We start from the raw sequence: 16,168 nt of genomic DNA, 5'->3' as shown, positions 1-16,168 counted from the left end.
TCTCCTAATGATGATTATTCTGGGACACAAACACATTGTTTTCTAAACTATGTTTTCTCAGCCTTTATCCCAGCCCTCCTCAGTCTGAGAAGTTGAAAATCACATTGCTTTTAGCAAATGAAGGACACAATTTCTTTCGTGTTTTGATGAATGTGAAGGATCCACAAGTTCTTATGCCTTTTGCTGTCCAAGCCACAATGGAGCTTGACCTGAGGATCCAGATTGTGGAAAGAAAATAACACATGACTGGAAGGAAAAGAGCACAAAAATAGCATCAGAAGAAAGCTTTTCACTTTGCATTTTCTTGGGCTGTGTATGTCTCCAGTAAATAGAAGTGGCACAGTGGCAGACAGCTCAGGCTCTCCCTGGCCAGCCAAACAGGAATTTCTGTGTTGAGTGAGGATATTGGGAAAATCATGTGTCCATATAGAAACAGCAGAACCAAGGGAAAGGCAGCCATAAGTCATGGATTAATTCATGTCAAGTGGGTTACCTATGAACCAGTGTCTGAGGAAATGGAGTTGAACATGCTTTACTGGGACACCACAGCTGGGAGCAGTGGGAATGTCTGGGAAATGCTCCCCAGTACACAGGCCCCAAATGTGCAGCACTGGCATTCAGGGCCACAAGCCAAGACAGATCCCAGCAGGATCCAAATGGTGCTCAAACAACACGGGACCATTCAGGGGAGAAGTCTGCATGTTACATAGGTAAAAGCTCCTACATGAGGTGACTTTCCGTGCTCTACAAGCAATCAAATGAGGGTTACTCCTGAAAAAAAAAGCCTAAAAAGGACATTCTGAATTTTTCCATGGGCTGTCCAGGAAGAACAGGAAAACTTAAATACCAATGTAGGCATCTATGTAACTACCAGCAGTTTTAACACAGTCTGTGCCTTACTGGGTGCCATTTGAGGAAGATTGGGCACAACTGTCCGGCCACTGGTTGCCCTACTTAACTTACTTAAATCAGAAAATATTGTCATGCACCTGTGTCTTTTGGGGGAAGCCAGCACTGCTCTTCTGCTTATTGCACATTGCACCAGGCTGTTTGCCATTTTTTCACAGAACTTATCTATCTTGTGACATTTCTTTCCAGCATAAAGATTTGGTTGTTTTTTTTTTTTTTTTTTTTTTGCTAAATCAGTATCTGTGGTCTGCCCTCTGCTCTGCTAGCTTGTTTAATAGGTTTCTTTTTGAAACAGAGAAAAAAAGTGTATGTAGATATAGTACAACAAAATGCATCAATTAATTTAGGAGTGGGACTTTTCTTCTTTACAGAAGACAGCAGGCCTCTCTATTCTTCTAGTATATGTCTAAGTGGAAGAAGCTCCAGATAGCTGATGACTAGATTTGGTTGCTAAAAAGTGTCTTTCCTTTAACATTTGCAAATTCATCATTTTCAGACAAAGTTATACTCCTAAAGACCTATGACTGTGTTATTTGTGACAACATGGAAAATGAAAGACGTACGTAGAAAACTCATATGTGTTTGTATTATCAATAATTTCATTGTGTTCTTTGAATATTTCTAAGCTTACAAAACATGAGGATTTCAGAGCAAGAAATTTTTTGGCTGCAACTTTTCAGTAAACCTATTACAGTAGCATACCCAGCAGTTTGCACTGTATGCTTGAAGAACATTGTATCTTAACATGTTAAGAATGCCCTTTGGATGGAAAAAAAAAAGGCCATTTATGAGCACCTCACTTACTAAAAGCATTTTTGCTCTTCATTTCTCTTTCATACTTATATTGTAACTAAAAAATTGTAATCCTGAAGTGTGGCATCTTTTCCCCTATTTTACACAGAAATTCTCTCACAATTCAAGGCTAAGAAGGACGTTCAGGCAATGACTGAAAGAGAATAGTAAAAAAATGCACACTGATTTGGATTTTCAGAACCGATTAGAAGTTTAGGTACTAGCAATTTATGTGCTGTTTCCAGTTTATTAAAAGTTAAAATTTATTAGCACTTGAAAAGTACCATGTTAATCAAGGTGAATTAACTAATCTGATTCCTTGATTGCTAGACAGTTTACCATTTCAGAGGTACTTTAAAAAAAACTAGTTTAGGAAACATTTTCTGACAGCAGATCAGCTAAAACTATTACTTGCACTGGGGAAAGATAATTTTTTCTTTCATGCTTTTTCATATGTAAATTCTCATATGTTTTCAGTAAATAACTATTCCATATTGCTCCAGTGGATATTTATTTCCTTTCCTTGCACTTTCCACTTCAATACTGCATTATATTCATCCTGATAAATATTCTGTGTGCTACCACCCTGCCTGCTACTCCAGCACAGTACAGAGGAATAATTCATGGACTACAATGGAGAAACCTAAGCCTGCCACACCAATTAGAAACAGTTCCAGCAGGACTGATAGTCTAACAAATCTAGCATCAGACTCGCTTCTGAGTGCATATTTTATGTTTTAGAGATATGTATATAGTTTTAACTGGATAGACTCAGGAACACTATTCTTACTTAAGGGTGAAATTCAGACACACAGAAAAAATGCACTAAGTCAAGCTAAATGAATTTTCATTTTATCCCACAAGAGGTGGTGGAGAGGAAAGCAAATCTTCATTGTCTGTGAGAGTGCTTCAGCTCTGATGATGGTGGGTGAAGTCTACCCTAAACTCGAGCCCTGTGGCCCCTTCAACAGCCTTTTCTGCCGAGCAGCCCACATCCATTTGGGGAGGGGATCATCTCAGGTGAAGTTAGCACGGAGAACATGGGGCTGCACAGGTTAAGGTATCACCTCTCAGTTATCTACACACACTGGAGATGCTGGGCTGAAGTCTGCTTCATCCTTTGCTCAGTTCTCCCACTCCAGAAGAAGGTTCTGCATGAATAAAAGTATGTAACAGAGAATTGCACAAACAGTCTGTGTGCCAGGCTAGAGCTCCTTACGTGACAACATAAATTCTTGTCTGCAGCCCACGACACCTCCAAGAACAGAGACCGTGGTTTCTGCCAAACCCTCCTGGCAATGCTGGCACCAGTGCTTTGTGCTGTTTAAGCCAGATGCTTCTTATTTAAGAAAGTTATTGGAAACATATAACATAACTAAGAAACTGATGGTATCTGTGCTCATATCTAGCCAAGCTGTACAGAACTCAAGGCTGGTTTCCTTTAGGAGTGGGCTGAAATTCCTGATTTTCTGAAGCAGATCGTAAATGAAGTTGGGGGACTAGAATTAACTTAGGAGAGGAGATGTGGCTGTGAGGTTGTTCATCAAGTGAAACCTTTTAAGGGTGGTGTGACACTAGAGTGAAAGTCTCCTGCTGGGAGGGAGGAAGCAGAACTGACAGGCAGAAGGAAGGAGGATATATATGGATAAGAAACTATTTTAAATCCTGAAGTATTTATGTATTTCTATTTGCCCTTTGTATATTATCCTATCTGTTCTTGCTCAATGGTTCAGATATCACTAAAAATATGTAGATCTATGCAAATCTGCAGACACCTGGCTTGTGTTCTGGTGATATTGCCAGTAATGCAGAAAGCTTGGTTAGAAAAGTTAAAAACTAATAGCAATAGATTGGTGTACCCACAATCCCTACATTTCTGCTTTTCTTTCCTCTTGTTTGTGAAAGACTGTCTGCCTTGCCTGTCTTTCTTCAGATCTTTTCCATTTCTAGTAAGATGTCTAGTGTGAAAATCCTACTTCTGCTTTTACATATCCTTTGCTGTCCACAATATTCAATAGTGTTGATATGGTTTTGGCAAGATGTAATTTTTGTTTTATACCTATTTAAATCCTGCTCTTTCCAGACTGTCTCTCTTTCCCTTGAGAAGCCTTCCAGTCTATAAAAAGGAATGTAGTCCTTTAAAAATCCAAAACACAAACAAAACAACAACCTTGAGAATTAGGTTTTGGGAAAGTAAAAAATATGCGCAGTGTGATAACTAAGCATGGGCACCTATGCTGTGTGGCAGAGATTGCATGCTGGATGTTTTTCTTATGCTCATACTGATTGTAGTTATCTTTCCAGTTTCTCACGGCTCATAAATTATACACCCCTGCAAACCCTGCCAGTTGGAATTCAGAATTTTGTCCCTTTACCACTGGGAGAAATTGAACAATTAATGAAGCAGTGACAACTGGTGCATCCTCCCTTCATGGGTAGACAGGGACAAAACACATCCAATGTGGATGCAAAATTCAGTTACTAATACCTCCTTGTGAAATTCCTTAGGCCTAAATCTAAAAGAAGAGCAACCTGCTTTAATATTCTATTTCAAAGTGTTTTTGCAAAAAAAAAGCAGGAAAAATAGGATGATGAGGAAGCCATCCTGCTCTCCTGTTCCCCTGGGTGACAAACATAACCAGAGCTTTTGCTGTTCTCTGTTTTTTGTTACAGCCACGCTCCAGAGACACATGCTCCGTGCTGCTGTAAATACACTGCTTCGAATGTCAGACCTGATTTACTCTGTTTTTTGGAAAGAGAACAAAGAGAGTCAGTTCTTGAACCCAATAATGACAATAAACAGCAGTTGTTTGAAAATAGCCCAGGCAAGGGACTAAATAAAGAGAATGCTGCTTCTGCAGTTAACTATTATCCATACTATTCCTACTAGCTGTTACTCATAGTGTAAGCACTTCCATAGGCATTAACAGTGTCACAGCTTGTCAAAAAGTAGTCTTATGAGCCAAGCCTTGAAGAACAAAACACTTGTGTGTCCTAAATTTCCACTGTAGTGACGATAAGTGCTGTGGTTTAATCCCAGCCAGCAGCAAAGCACCACATTACTGCCTCTGACACAGCCTCCTCCCTGCCCCCAGGGGGAGGAGAACTGGAACAGAAAGGTAAACCTCATGGGATGAGATAAAAATAACTTAATAATTGAAACATAATTATAATTATAAATATGTTAATAATGTTAATAATTGTAATAATAAGGAGAGGAAGAAAGAATAACAAGGAGAGGGAGAAAGAATAACGGGACACAAGAGACAAAAGCAATGCACAATACCATTGCTCACCTTCCACTGACTAATACCCATCCCATCCCTGAGCAGAGGTGGCTCCTTCTGGGTAATTCCTCCATTTTAGGTACTGGACATGATGCTCTATGATGTGAAATACTCCTTTGGCCAGTTTGGGTCAGCAGGACAAACTATCCTCTCTCCTGGCTTTTTGTGCAGCTCCTCATTGACAGAGCATGAGATGCTGAAAAATCCTTGACTAAGGATAAGCACTACTTTACAACTGTCAGAACACCTGTGTGTTATCAGCACTATCCTCATACTGAATCCAAAACACAGCACAGTAGTACCAGCTCCTACAGATTAAAGAAACTGTCCCAGCCAAATTCAGGACAATAAGAAATATGTCTGTCCTGAAACACAAATGGTAAAACCAAACATGATCTGCTAACTTGGATGTCACATTTTCTAGCAGAGTTATTTTTGGATGCATTTGTGTGGCATAACACAGGGTTTTGTGAGGTTATCCAGGCTAGTGTGGATCCTGGAAGCAGCATGATGCTGTTCAGAAAGTCTCCATCGAGGTGAACATACCCTCCTATCTATTGCAGCTATGTTGCTTTCAGCAACTCAGTATTGCGCCTTATTGCTAAACCTAGAAATCCATATTTAGAGTTTAGTACTTTTACTTATATAGACCCATATAGATATGTCTCAGATGCCTATGTTTGGATTCCTGTTTTTAAAAACCTTGCCTGCAAGGTTTTGCTCCAAAAATTGAGTGCTTGTCAAACTATCCTATCTAAACATGTTAAAATAGTCTTACTCCTGTAAATATGCAAGGCATCATGCAACTCACTGTTTTCAAACAGATTACATCCTATATAAAAGGGGGGGCGTACTCTACCAAAACACGAGACAACTGCAATAAATTAAAGTGAAAGTTAAATGTTGTCTAAATTCTTATGCATGGAGCTCCTTCACACTTCTGCTTTCTGCATCTCATTCTTCTGTGATTATTCAAAGCTTGTACCTTCCTAGGAATGAAAACATCAGCCCCAAAACGGAAAATTTCATGGAAGCAACTTTAATGGTGACATCTTCTGAGTGTCCTCTTGCCACTAGCAGTATAATTTTTTTCACATGATGTGTACATAATTTTCTACGATGTCTGAACAATGCAACACAGTCAACAATCGTGTTCCTGTTAATTGACAGATCTTCACTTTTATAACTGTTCTCAATAAAAAATCACAGCTGATGCTGTCAGGTTAAGAATCTCACAGCATGAATTTGGAGCCAAGTCAAACACAAATTACCCTGTGTTCACACTGGTAACTCCTTTTTTGTTGTTGTTTGTTTGTTTGTTTTTTCTGGATCTGTGAAATAAGAGCTTTGAATTTGTTCTGATATGTTGCTGTTTATTGCCTGTACTGGGCCACCAATTTCTGAACCACTTGGCTTGAGAATCTGTGCTGTGAGTAAAGTCCCTCTTCTTGCTTCTGGCCCTGCCTTGCTGCTGCCTGGACTCTAGGCACTGCAAACCAAAATGCCACCAAAGACACCAAAGAAAAATGCTTTCTGCTTGGCAGCTCTTTCTTTGTCAAACAACAGTAGTGCTAACTTCACCATATCACCTTTTCATGTATACAGTTTTCATGCTTTCTACAAAAATTCTATTTCCTTTAGTTCAGAGTTACCCTTAGTTGCCTGGCCCAAAGCACTGCATCTATTGCAGTCTGATGGCTCAGGGCAGGGATGGCAAGGAAAATCACCTCCATCATCTTAATTTCACACCCCCCCCCTGCAAACTTCTGTGTGTTTCAGCAAGTCTGGTTCTCTCACTGGTATCAAACATGGTTTCTGTGTCTCTGGAGGCATGTCTGCCACATAAGCTGATCCCACAGCTCTCACCTTATGCTTAATGCAAATCCCAGCCTGTGGAAAGCAGTGCCTTGTTTCACCCACACTGCCAAGCCCCACTGGGGAAGGTGGGAGACACAGAACTGTTGCCTCTTGCTTTGCACTACAGGCTTCCATGGAACTCCCAGGTTCTGCTGCTGCAAAAGGGAGTCTGAATATGAGTGGGACCCCACCACCACCCCTGGGGACCACATAAAATACTAAAACCAAGGCAGAGGAGTGTAATTTGATGCTTCCATCAGCTTTTCTGTGGCTCAGATAAGTGTCTCGCTGTGACACAGAACCAAGGTGTTCTGGCCCAAAGCAGCACGTGTCAGCATCCTTGTTGTCCGGGCCAGTCCTGTTCCCCTGTGAGTCACTGGGCCCTCAGTGAGGCACTGCCCCTGGCTCTTGGTGTGGGTGTGCTGTCCCACACACCCAGCCTTCACAGATTCTCTGGCTTCAGCAGCCTCCAGGTGCCTGATACATTTAAAACAGTACCCAGGACTTAGCAAGACATTAGGCTGATGGTTCAAGTAAACAAAGCTCATCTCACCTCACTGTGAACCAGTCTGCCAAACAAGCAATTAGAACAAAAAGAACCTCATTATTTTCATTTAGTTTTAATGCTTAAGCCTGTCCCTTGATCCTTTGAATTATAAAGCAATTGTGGAGCTTTATGGAACTGTACCTACCATGGAGCCTTTAATGACCTACTTCTGAGCACCCTTCATGATAATCTGTCTAGATTATCCCACACCAAGTTCCATCTTGAAGTAGCAGGAATTCCTAGCCTTCCCATGAGGTCTATCAGGATGCTTCAATGAACCTTTCTGAGCTTCTGATGCTAGAAATATTTGTCATGGGATAAAAAATGAGCTTCAAGAAGCTGCCACTCCTATTTTACTGTTCTTTCAGGAGGCAGGGGGAGAGAAATGGTGTTTATGGCACTTCTCTTTATCTCTGTGGAGCATCTATTTCCAGAGATTGTTTTGGCTAAGGATTTCTTGCAGTTGATTTCCAAAACCAAAATTAACAAATTAGATTTTGGTCCTTTCCCTCTAATAAATTTCACACAAACATGGCTCAAATGCCTTAGATGTATTTGCTCCTTGAGTTTGTAAATATCTTTTTGAAGAACATTAGAGTTCTTTAATTTTGTTTGGGTTTGGGATTTGGGCTTGGGTTGTTTTTTTTCAGTCCCTCATTTCATTTCATTGTTCAAACCTTATTATCCGCAGCCTTACCATAGGAGGTTTTTTCTTACCTCTACTGAGATAGGCATATCTAATGTTTTCTTGTTGGTTGGTTGGTTAGACAGATTGGCCTCCATCATGTAATGGATAGTGAGTGCCTGGAAACAGCCTCCATGCACTTGTTAATGAGTGGAAACACAGGAATTTGAACTACTAATACCATTTGTTCTGCAAGTAACAGGGCATCTGTATTATCTGCATTCCATATTTAAATGAATGGTGCTGGCATTGCAGGATGATGGGTTAAAGGTAGTATTGTTTTTCCTCTTAAATTCCCTTAAAAACACTTTCCCTCTTCCCTCCTTTCCCCCACCCCAAGAATAGAAGGCTTGGATATACTTGCTAATGAATCTTGTCCATGACCTCAGATGTGTTGATACGATGATGCTGTAGCTAGAACAGCAGGAGTAGACAAAGCTTGTGAGTGCTGGATACCAATGTGCCCCTCTGATTCTAAATGGGTCTGTACTAAATACAGAGGGATTGTTTGCTGTGGAAAACAAAGCTAAAGAGTCATTCTGTCACTGAAAATAATTTGAAAATATATTCAAAATACGTTGAAAATGTACTGCTGTAACCAGCTTTGCTTTCTGTCATATGCTCTTTTTCCAGTTGGACAGCTTTCACCCTTCTTTGTTCATTCTAAGATGAGCCATCTTCTCCAGCCCTCTTCAAACCACCAAGAAGCAACTCAAAGTTTGTCTGAAAATCCAGATGGAAGATTACAAAATCGACATATCTTAAATGAGATGGATGAGTAATGCAGCTTACTTGTCTAAATCACTCAGCAATCCAAATTACATGCCACATGGTATTCCTTAAGCTAGTCAAGAACAGTTTCCTTTTTCTTTTTTAATTAATTCAGTCTAAATGCCTTTAATAACTTCAGAGCTGAAAAGAAAGAGCACTGCTGTAAACAGTATTTTGGTTTCATCTGACCTTTGCATTATGAGATCAGCTTTTAAGATACATTATCTGGAAATATGATGGTCCTTAATTTTTTCCTCAAACACATCTGGCTAATGGATCTTGTCTATATTGATATTGAGAGATATTGAGCTAGAGAAATATGCTCAGGAAATTCAAAGGGGATCTTTAGTGAAAGTAAGGCAGTGCATTGTATCTGCATTGCATCTATAGTGCCTTGGAAAGCATATTTTAGTGGTACTTCTCAATGAGCATAGCAGAACAAATGTTTGCCTGCTTTGCACACCATTCTCATAAAGAAATAAAATTGTCGTTTTTAAATCTAACACTGCATCTACTTATAATTTCTAAAGTTATGTTCTTCAATATGCTAGCAGAAAAATACTGATCCTATAAGCTTCAGCAACATCAGGTAACATCTGTGGGGAGTTTAATCAATAAATAAGCTCTCTTCTGTTGTCAAGCATTTTCACCATCAAATGACTTTGTATAATGCTGTGAAAGTGGTCAACTATGCTGTGCCACTAAAGAGAAAAGGAAATTTGCTGTCTCAAAGCATAGAGAAAGGAGAATGACAGGTTATAATTATTTCCCTGGAGACTCACCAGTGGGTTTGTGGATAACCTTGGAGATAAGAGCTGATGCCTCCTGGGATCTGATCTTAGAAGCACTCAACAGGGACATTTGGACCCTGCAACAGGAAGCAACCTGACACCAGACGTGCCCCCAAAAGAGGACTGAAGCAGCAATTTCAGCAAATGAGACTGCCAGATTTCCTGCATGTAGGGAAAAGACGTGAGTGCTTTGTAACATGCCAGAATCTGGGTGCTTGCTCTGATAGTAAGCTCTGGGGAGCTGTTTGAATCTCTAGCAAGAAGACAGCAGCTTGGAAAAAACCTCTTGGGAGTTATGTTCTGTGCTGAGCCTTGGCTTGAGTCACCTTATTGACCTCCGATTGTATGCATCTAAAAGACAACAACAGTTATGAGATGGAGGGATCTGGATTTATCTTGAGGCATTTTACAACAATTCTGTTAGAAATATAATTCTGTTAGAACTAACTGAAGGCGACCTTTTGCATCTCACTATCTGAGTTTTCTTTTTAGGACCGTCATCATAAATTAGGCTTTTAGTTGAGCTATAGAGGTGGTCAGTTTTATTCTGTCTTTCTCAGCATAAAAAAAAGATTTCCAGTAAAGTTTCTGTGTTGTTTTTTCACACTAATATTTTTACTCTTCTCCCTGTCCTGTGTTGTGACTATTTTAACTTGTATTGTCCCCTCATTGTGCTCCCAGTAGAGAACAAGAGAAGAAAGGATGTAGAGCAGCTGTTCTGTACAGGTTCCCGGTCCCCTGAAACAGCGCTTGTTTACTCTGTGCTGCCCCTACAACCAGGTTTAATGACTCTGGGGTGGATGAAATTAATCACAGATCAGTTCACTGACCATTTTTACTTCAGCTGAGAGATGGTTTCTGGCTCTTTAAAGGGGGCAGAGTACACCCTTTAAATTTTGTTGAAATATATTTTAATATAAAATATACTAAATAAGAAGATAAGAGCATGCAGTACACCAAAATCTGCTCCTGTTTCACACAGCCTGTTGCAGCCAAATGCATCAACTTTTGTTTGGGACACAAACACAGCAGGATTGTGGAGTGGTGTTTTGATTGTTCTACACTGAATGTGCCAGCTGTCAGAGATGTGAGTGGATTTCTGGACAGAAAGAGAATTCTTCAAGAATATGCTTTGTTAGGGCACTTGTCAGCTCATCACAGATCCACCTTATCGAGTCAGCTGTCAGAAACAAACACTTACTGCAGTCAGTTGTGGGCAGCTGCTAGAACCGCCAAAGAAATTGGTATTTCTCAGTATTCTTGATATAATTGCCACATACATTCCCAGACACCGATTCCAGAAATGATATGCTGAGTCTTTTCTTCAAACACTTGGATGAAGACATTATAGTATTTATTGAGAGGATCAGCTGTAGATGGGGGAACAGAAGTTTTCTGAGACTGCTGCGCCAGTCCTGGAAAGTGTCTGGAGTCTGCAGGTGCTTCTGTGCCCTGTACTCTGAGGGAAATGTTCCCCAGTACCACTGGCACCATCCAGCTGTCTGAGGCTGATGCTAAGAATATCAGCTGGTGGGATGTGGGGAGAATTCTTCCACAGGAGCACCTAAAGGCAGCAGGCAGGACCTGTGTAGGTATTGTGCATATAAAGCACAGCCTCTCTCCCCAGTATGCTGCATAAGCACAGAAGACAGATAAAGGGTGCATAGGTAGAAGGAGAGGAAGAACTATTTTCTCTTTTTTGCAGATGAGGAGACATCCAATCTGGAGGTCTGAACACTAGCCACTGAACATGAGGGTCAGAGTCCCAAAAAAGGAATTGTTTCCCAATCTTTCCCATTTTCCAGTAGCATTGTTTAAGACGTTCGTGAAGAGAAAGGAACAGTGTTGCATGTGAATGAAAATTCCTAGGTGTTGTGGCAATGTATTAAAACACATTGCATTCGAGTACTTGTCAAGTACAAAATGCAAGTGGCTAATGCTGCAGTCGAATGCATTTTTTCAAGAAGTCAGCTGCTTTCTTATTGCATTTATAAAATATATCTCCATGGGATTATGTTTTCTGAGACATGAATCAACACAACATATGTTACAGTGCTTCAGCTTTGTTTTCATAATGAAAAGAAGCTGCTTTAATAGCATCTGTTATAGTGCTAGGAACGTATCCTGCCACAGATTCTCCGTGTAAAAAACACCAATTGCAAGTCAAAGAACTCAGATCCAGGTTTAAAGGAATGGGATGTGATTATGCCTGCTATTACCTAGTTATATCTGTTCTGCTCTTCTTCATTTCTATAATTATTTAGCAGAGTTAACACAGAAATGCAGTAAAGGAAACACTCAAACTCAGTATTATTTCTGGATATAGACCAGCAAGGAATTTTTTCTTCTTTAAACAGCAAGGAATTTTGACTGCAAAGTCCTATTGAAATAATTTTTTTTCCTTTAGGATGGTAGCTTTCCTTTGCTGCAGTCATCTTCTAAAATATACATTATAGATTATCTTCCTTTGAGAAAATAGTGAAAGGAAAACTTGCTGTACTGGGACTTGGTAAACTGCCTCTAATCTAATTTATATTACAGGGTACCAATTACTGGGGAATTCATATACTAGTAAATGTCACTTCCAGTCTTTTCCTAGCAATGACAAAAACAATTTGTGATTCATTCTAATCACGAGAAGGCCACACATAATTCCCCTCATAACTGCAAGATTATGGCTTTTCAAGGTCCTTTCACCCTTCCCACTGCCCTGCAGTAAAAGAAAATAACAGTTGTTTGGATTTTGAGTTGTTTCTCTGGGCCCAGAAACTAAAAGGCAGTGACAGAACTTTTGTATAGTTTTCTCTCCTTTTCACCCTGCTAAAGTGCAAGGAGTTACAAAAAAATGAACAGTTATGATCAGAAGATTGCACTAGGCTTTTACACATGCTAAATAATCTGGCTGTACTTAATATTTCATATTTCCATGTAGCCTGATAGACATAAATGTGTGCAATGAGTGGAGATGTGATATCTGTTTCAAAGAGCATTGGTCTAAATCACAGCCATGGAGATTTCCCAGGGAAAGGGGAAAGATGGAAGATGTCTAAGTACAGCAGTGAGGGCTTTTAGGGTAATAAACCTAAAAGCAGAGACACCAGTCTCTGCTTCCTTGGTTTGGTTTTGCAATTCTTATAAACAGAATTGTAGTCAAGTAATGCAAACAAAAGCCACAGCTGGCACAGGGAATACTCTTTGAAAATCCCTGTTTGTTCAGTTGACAATGATATATAGATCTTTATGCTTTAGTGATGGATATTGAAATGCCTGGATTGATAAGTTTTGCTATATATAAAAATAGATAGGGGAAATATAAAACTTTGACATATAAAAGGATGATAAACCAGAAATATAATTTAAAAGAACTCTGCCAGTGCTTGAGTGTCTGGCATTTTCTGCTTCATGAATTGTAATCTTTGATGGGGGGCAGGGAGAGGAGCTCATTTTCACTCAGAGATGCAACAGAGAGAATTTCTGATGAAAACCCAGGTTGTCTTGAAGGCACATTTAGATCTCCCTGGCTCATACTGTCAGGGTCTGAAGATCTTTTTATCAGCAAGATCTTAAGACCATGCCTGGTGATCCTCCAGGAACAACTCCCCTAGGGCTGCTAGGGAGGATGGAGTAAGGCTCTGCCAGGTGACACATATTGGCTGCAGGGTGACAGTCAGACCAGCCCGAGCACAGGCAATGCCTCCTGCCCACCCCTGACCAGGGATCTGCTCCTGTATGGATGTGTGGGCACACAGCCACAAGGAGGGTGGCCTTGTCTGTGAGACAGGTCATCCCTTCTACAGCAAGACACAAATAGTTCTTGCCTTCCCACATTTCTGTGAGAGGGGGAAGGCAGATTTCTTGTGACATGAGTGAGGGTCTGCAGAGCATACACTGCCCATGATAAACACAGATTTTGCCTATCAGAAAAGATGCTTTCCTCATTTTTTTTCTTGTGCTGAGTTGCATCACCCTCACAGAGCAAACTTCCAATAGGCAGAAAGGTCATGGCATCTGGTTCCTGGCAAAATGTCCCCAGTATTTCTCCACCATCCTGATCTGATATTAAGATGTTTTTTAGAACATCCTGCCATGCTGATAGCAAACAGACAGCACAGTTCACTTACTAAAATGAGTGTGATCAAGGCTGAATTTGACACAAGGATGTGTCATTGATCTGGAGAGCTACCTGTTCCTGCTCTTCTTCAGACTGGAATTCTTCTCATTGAGCTGTTTCTTCTCCTTCATACATCCAAGCAGATGTTGAAAGCAAAAAAAACTTAGAAAAGAGAACACTCAGTTGTACTCAAGAGTATTCCAGCAGAGATTTATGTAGTTAATGGATGAAAACACAAAAGAACCCCAAAAACACCCAGACATCTTCTTCACTTATCACTTTCTTCCCCCTGGAAATTATTATTCTCTATATTGAACTCCAGTATCATACTTAATGTACTAAGCAGCCCAGGTGATGATGCAATTTTGACAATATTTTAATTTATTGATGAACTAATGTTGACTCTGACAACCCGGAACATGAGACATTCTCCTACTTGCAATTTCCACTGCTACTTGTTACATCAACTCACTTATCAATCCCCTAGTCCTTCGCATCCCTTTCCATGATTCCCCTTCACCATAACATAAAATGACTGAGTTTCAGGAAGCAACATCTATTCTGTGCTTGGCTAATCTCTGTTTTAATATTTGCTTGAAAGCTGTCCCTTAATAAACATTGAAATCTTTTGGAAAGAGAAAATCTGTCAGTATCACTCTTTTGACCTATAGAAAAGATGTAAATTTACTCATACAGACTGGAAAGACATCACTGCAGACCTGAAATCTAATCCTTTGAGCTATCATGTTTGCTCAGTAGCAAAGGAAATAATGTCTAGGGACACTGAGTGGCAGTTTCACATCATGGGTAAATGTTTTCTAAATACAAGGAGCAGGTTACCCCCATAGTTACAAGTACAGCTGTGTCACCTGTGTGTGATCCGACAGACAGCTGTAGCCAACAGAGGTGTGGACTGGACAGACAGTAACAAATGAGCCAGTGGCCTCATGCCCAGCTAGTCAGGCTGTCATCTCTTGTAGATTGGATTTATCCATCAGGGGACTGAGTAGCTGAGGTTCAGTTCAGAGGCAGTCATTCTGTTAATGCTCTGTGCTGCCTGACAAAAACCTCAGCCTGTCCCTGCTTAACTCATTCCTACTTTTCAAATCAAAACACAGCCAGGTCCAAGGTACTGGGATGCTCAAATAACAGCATTATTTCAGCCTCTTGTTTCAAATGCCACTGCTCAGCTGGGGCAAGGAGAGTTGTGACCTGACCTCTCCAGTGGCCTCTGTAATTTTCTGTGGAGTTCAATGAGCTTGACTCATAGGATCAAGGCAAAGAAGAAGAGTGTCGGGAATGCTTTTTGCTACTGAAAGGACCTACCTGAAGAGTGCTACTTTTCATGTGGATGACTAATAAAACATGTGATGCAAGTGCAAACATCAGCATCTTGAGCAGCAAATGTGCATCTCCCAGCTTTTTGAACTTTTTGTGAGCATAGCAAGTCTGTACAATCAACACCAGAAACATGCACAAGAATATAAATGCAAGTAAAAAGCACACGTTATCTCCTCTTTAGCTTCAGCTCTCATCCCTCTTCTGATAAAAGTTCTACATTTCAAATGTCATCACTCTGCAAGAAGATACAGTTTCTTCTTTCTGAGCCTATTAACACATTCAACACAATCAAAAAGACGAGATGGGGGAAAGGACAACAAGAGAAAGATGGTAGGGGTAAACATAAGAAAGCAACACACAACCACTTTTCTGGTAGTTCTGAGAAGCATTTACTAATCTTATCTTATGTAGAAAAATTCTGCTCTCTTTCAGGCATTCCTGAATGTACTTAGCATTGCTTTTGAGCACGCAAAACATTCCTCATGATTGCCTTCACATCCCAGCAATCCACAGAAGATTTTACACATTTATTACACAAAATCCTTGAAATCTAATGGATCTTAAGCTGCACACGGGTTCTGAGTATCCCCAGAGCTCCCTGCCACCCCCCCATCCTGCCTTTTGCTGAGTTAATCCGCAGCTCTGTCGGCTGAGGGGACTTACCAAGGGCTTTCCGCTGGGAGGAAGCAGTTTGGAGCTCGCACACACTGGAATAGCTGCTACCCAGTAATGAAGCAGGAGCTGAGAAGTCTCACTCTTTCAGCAGCTATTCAGGTAGTGCTGCCAGCTTTCTCCAGCTCTCTGCATACACACACACGGGGCGGGGGGGTAGGGAGGGGAGGGAGTGGGAAGGGGGGGAGACAGGGAGAGGCACAATAAACTCTGACTATAATGATGAGAGCTCCTTTCTACAAATTGTAGCAGCAAGAGATCCCTTCAGCAGCCTTTTCAGCATGATCTCTTTAAAAAGGAGTCCCTTGCAAAAAATTGCATCCTTCCTACTCTCTTTCACTGTAAGAAAAATTAAAGCCAGCTCTCACAGAGATTTAGTCATTGATGTATCATAGAGAGGTTATT

At 40.6% G+C, this 16,168-nt stretch overlaps 1 protein-coding gene across 3 annotated transcripts in view; it reads right to left on the bottom strand.

The window, feature by feature from the left end:
- Window positions 1-15,832, bottom strand: part of ST6GAL2 (ST6 beta-galactoside alpha-2,6-sialyltransferase 2) — a 174,412-nt gene extending 158,580 nt beyond the window's left edge. Inside the window, exons 1-2 of one of the 3 annotated variants that reach the window (XM_058019328.1) lie at window positions 15,755-15,807; window positions 13,823-13,912 (exon numbers count right to left, since the gene is read on the bottom strand). The gene's annotated coding sequence lies outside the window, so the exon portion shown is untranslated. Of the gene's footprint in view, window positions 1-13,822; window positions 13,913-15,754 lie in introns of all 3 variants that reach the window. The other 2 variants (XM_058019329.1, XM_058019327.1) reach the window with 2 other exon arrangements.
- Window positions 15,833-16,168: the final 336 nt, after the last annotated feature.

Source organism: Melospiza georgiana, chromosome 2, assembly GCF_028018845.1.
Source record: "Melospiza georgiana isolate bMelGeo1 chromosome 2, bMelGeo1.pri, whole genome shotgun sequence".
Taxonomy (NCBI): Eukaryota; Metazoa; Chordata; class Aves; order Passeriformes; family Passerellidae; genus Melospiza; species Melospiza georgiana.
The sequence above is the reverse complement of the archived record's forward strand: the minus strand, read 5'-3'. Positions and strand labels throughout refer to the sequence as shown.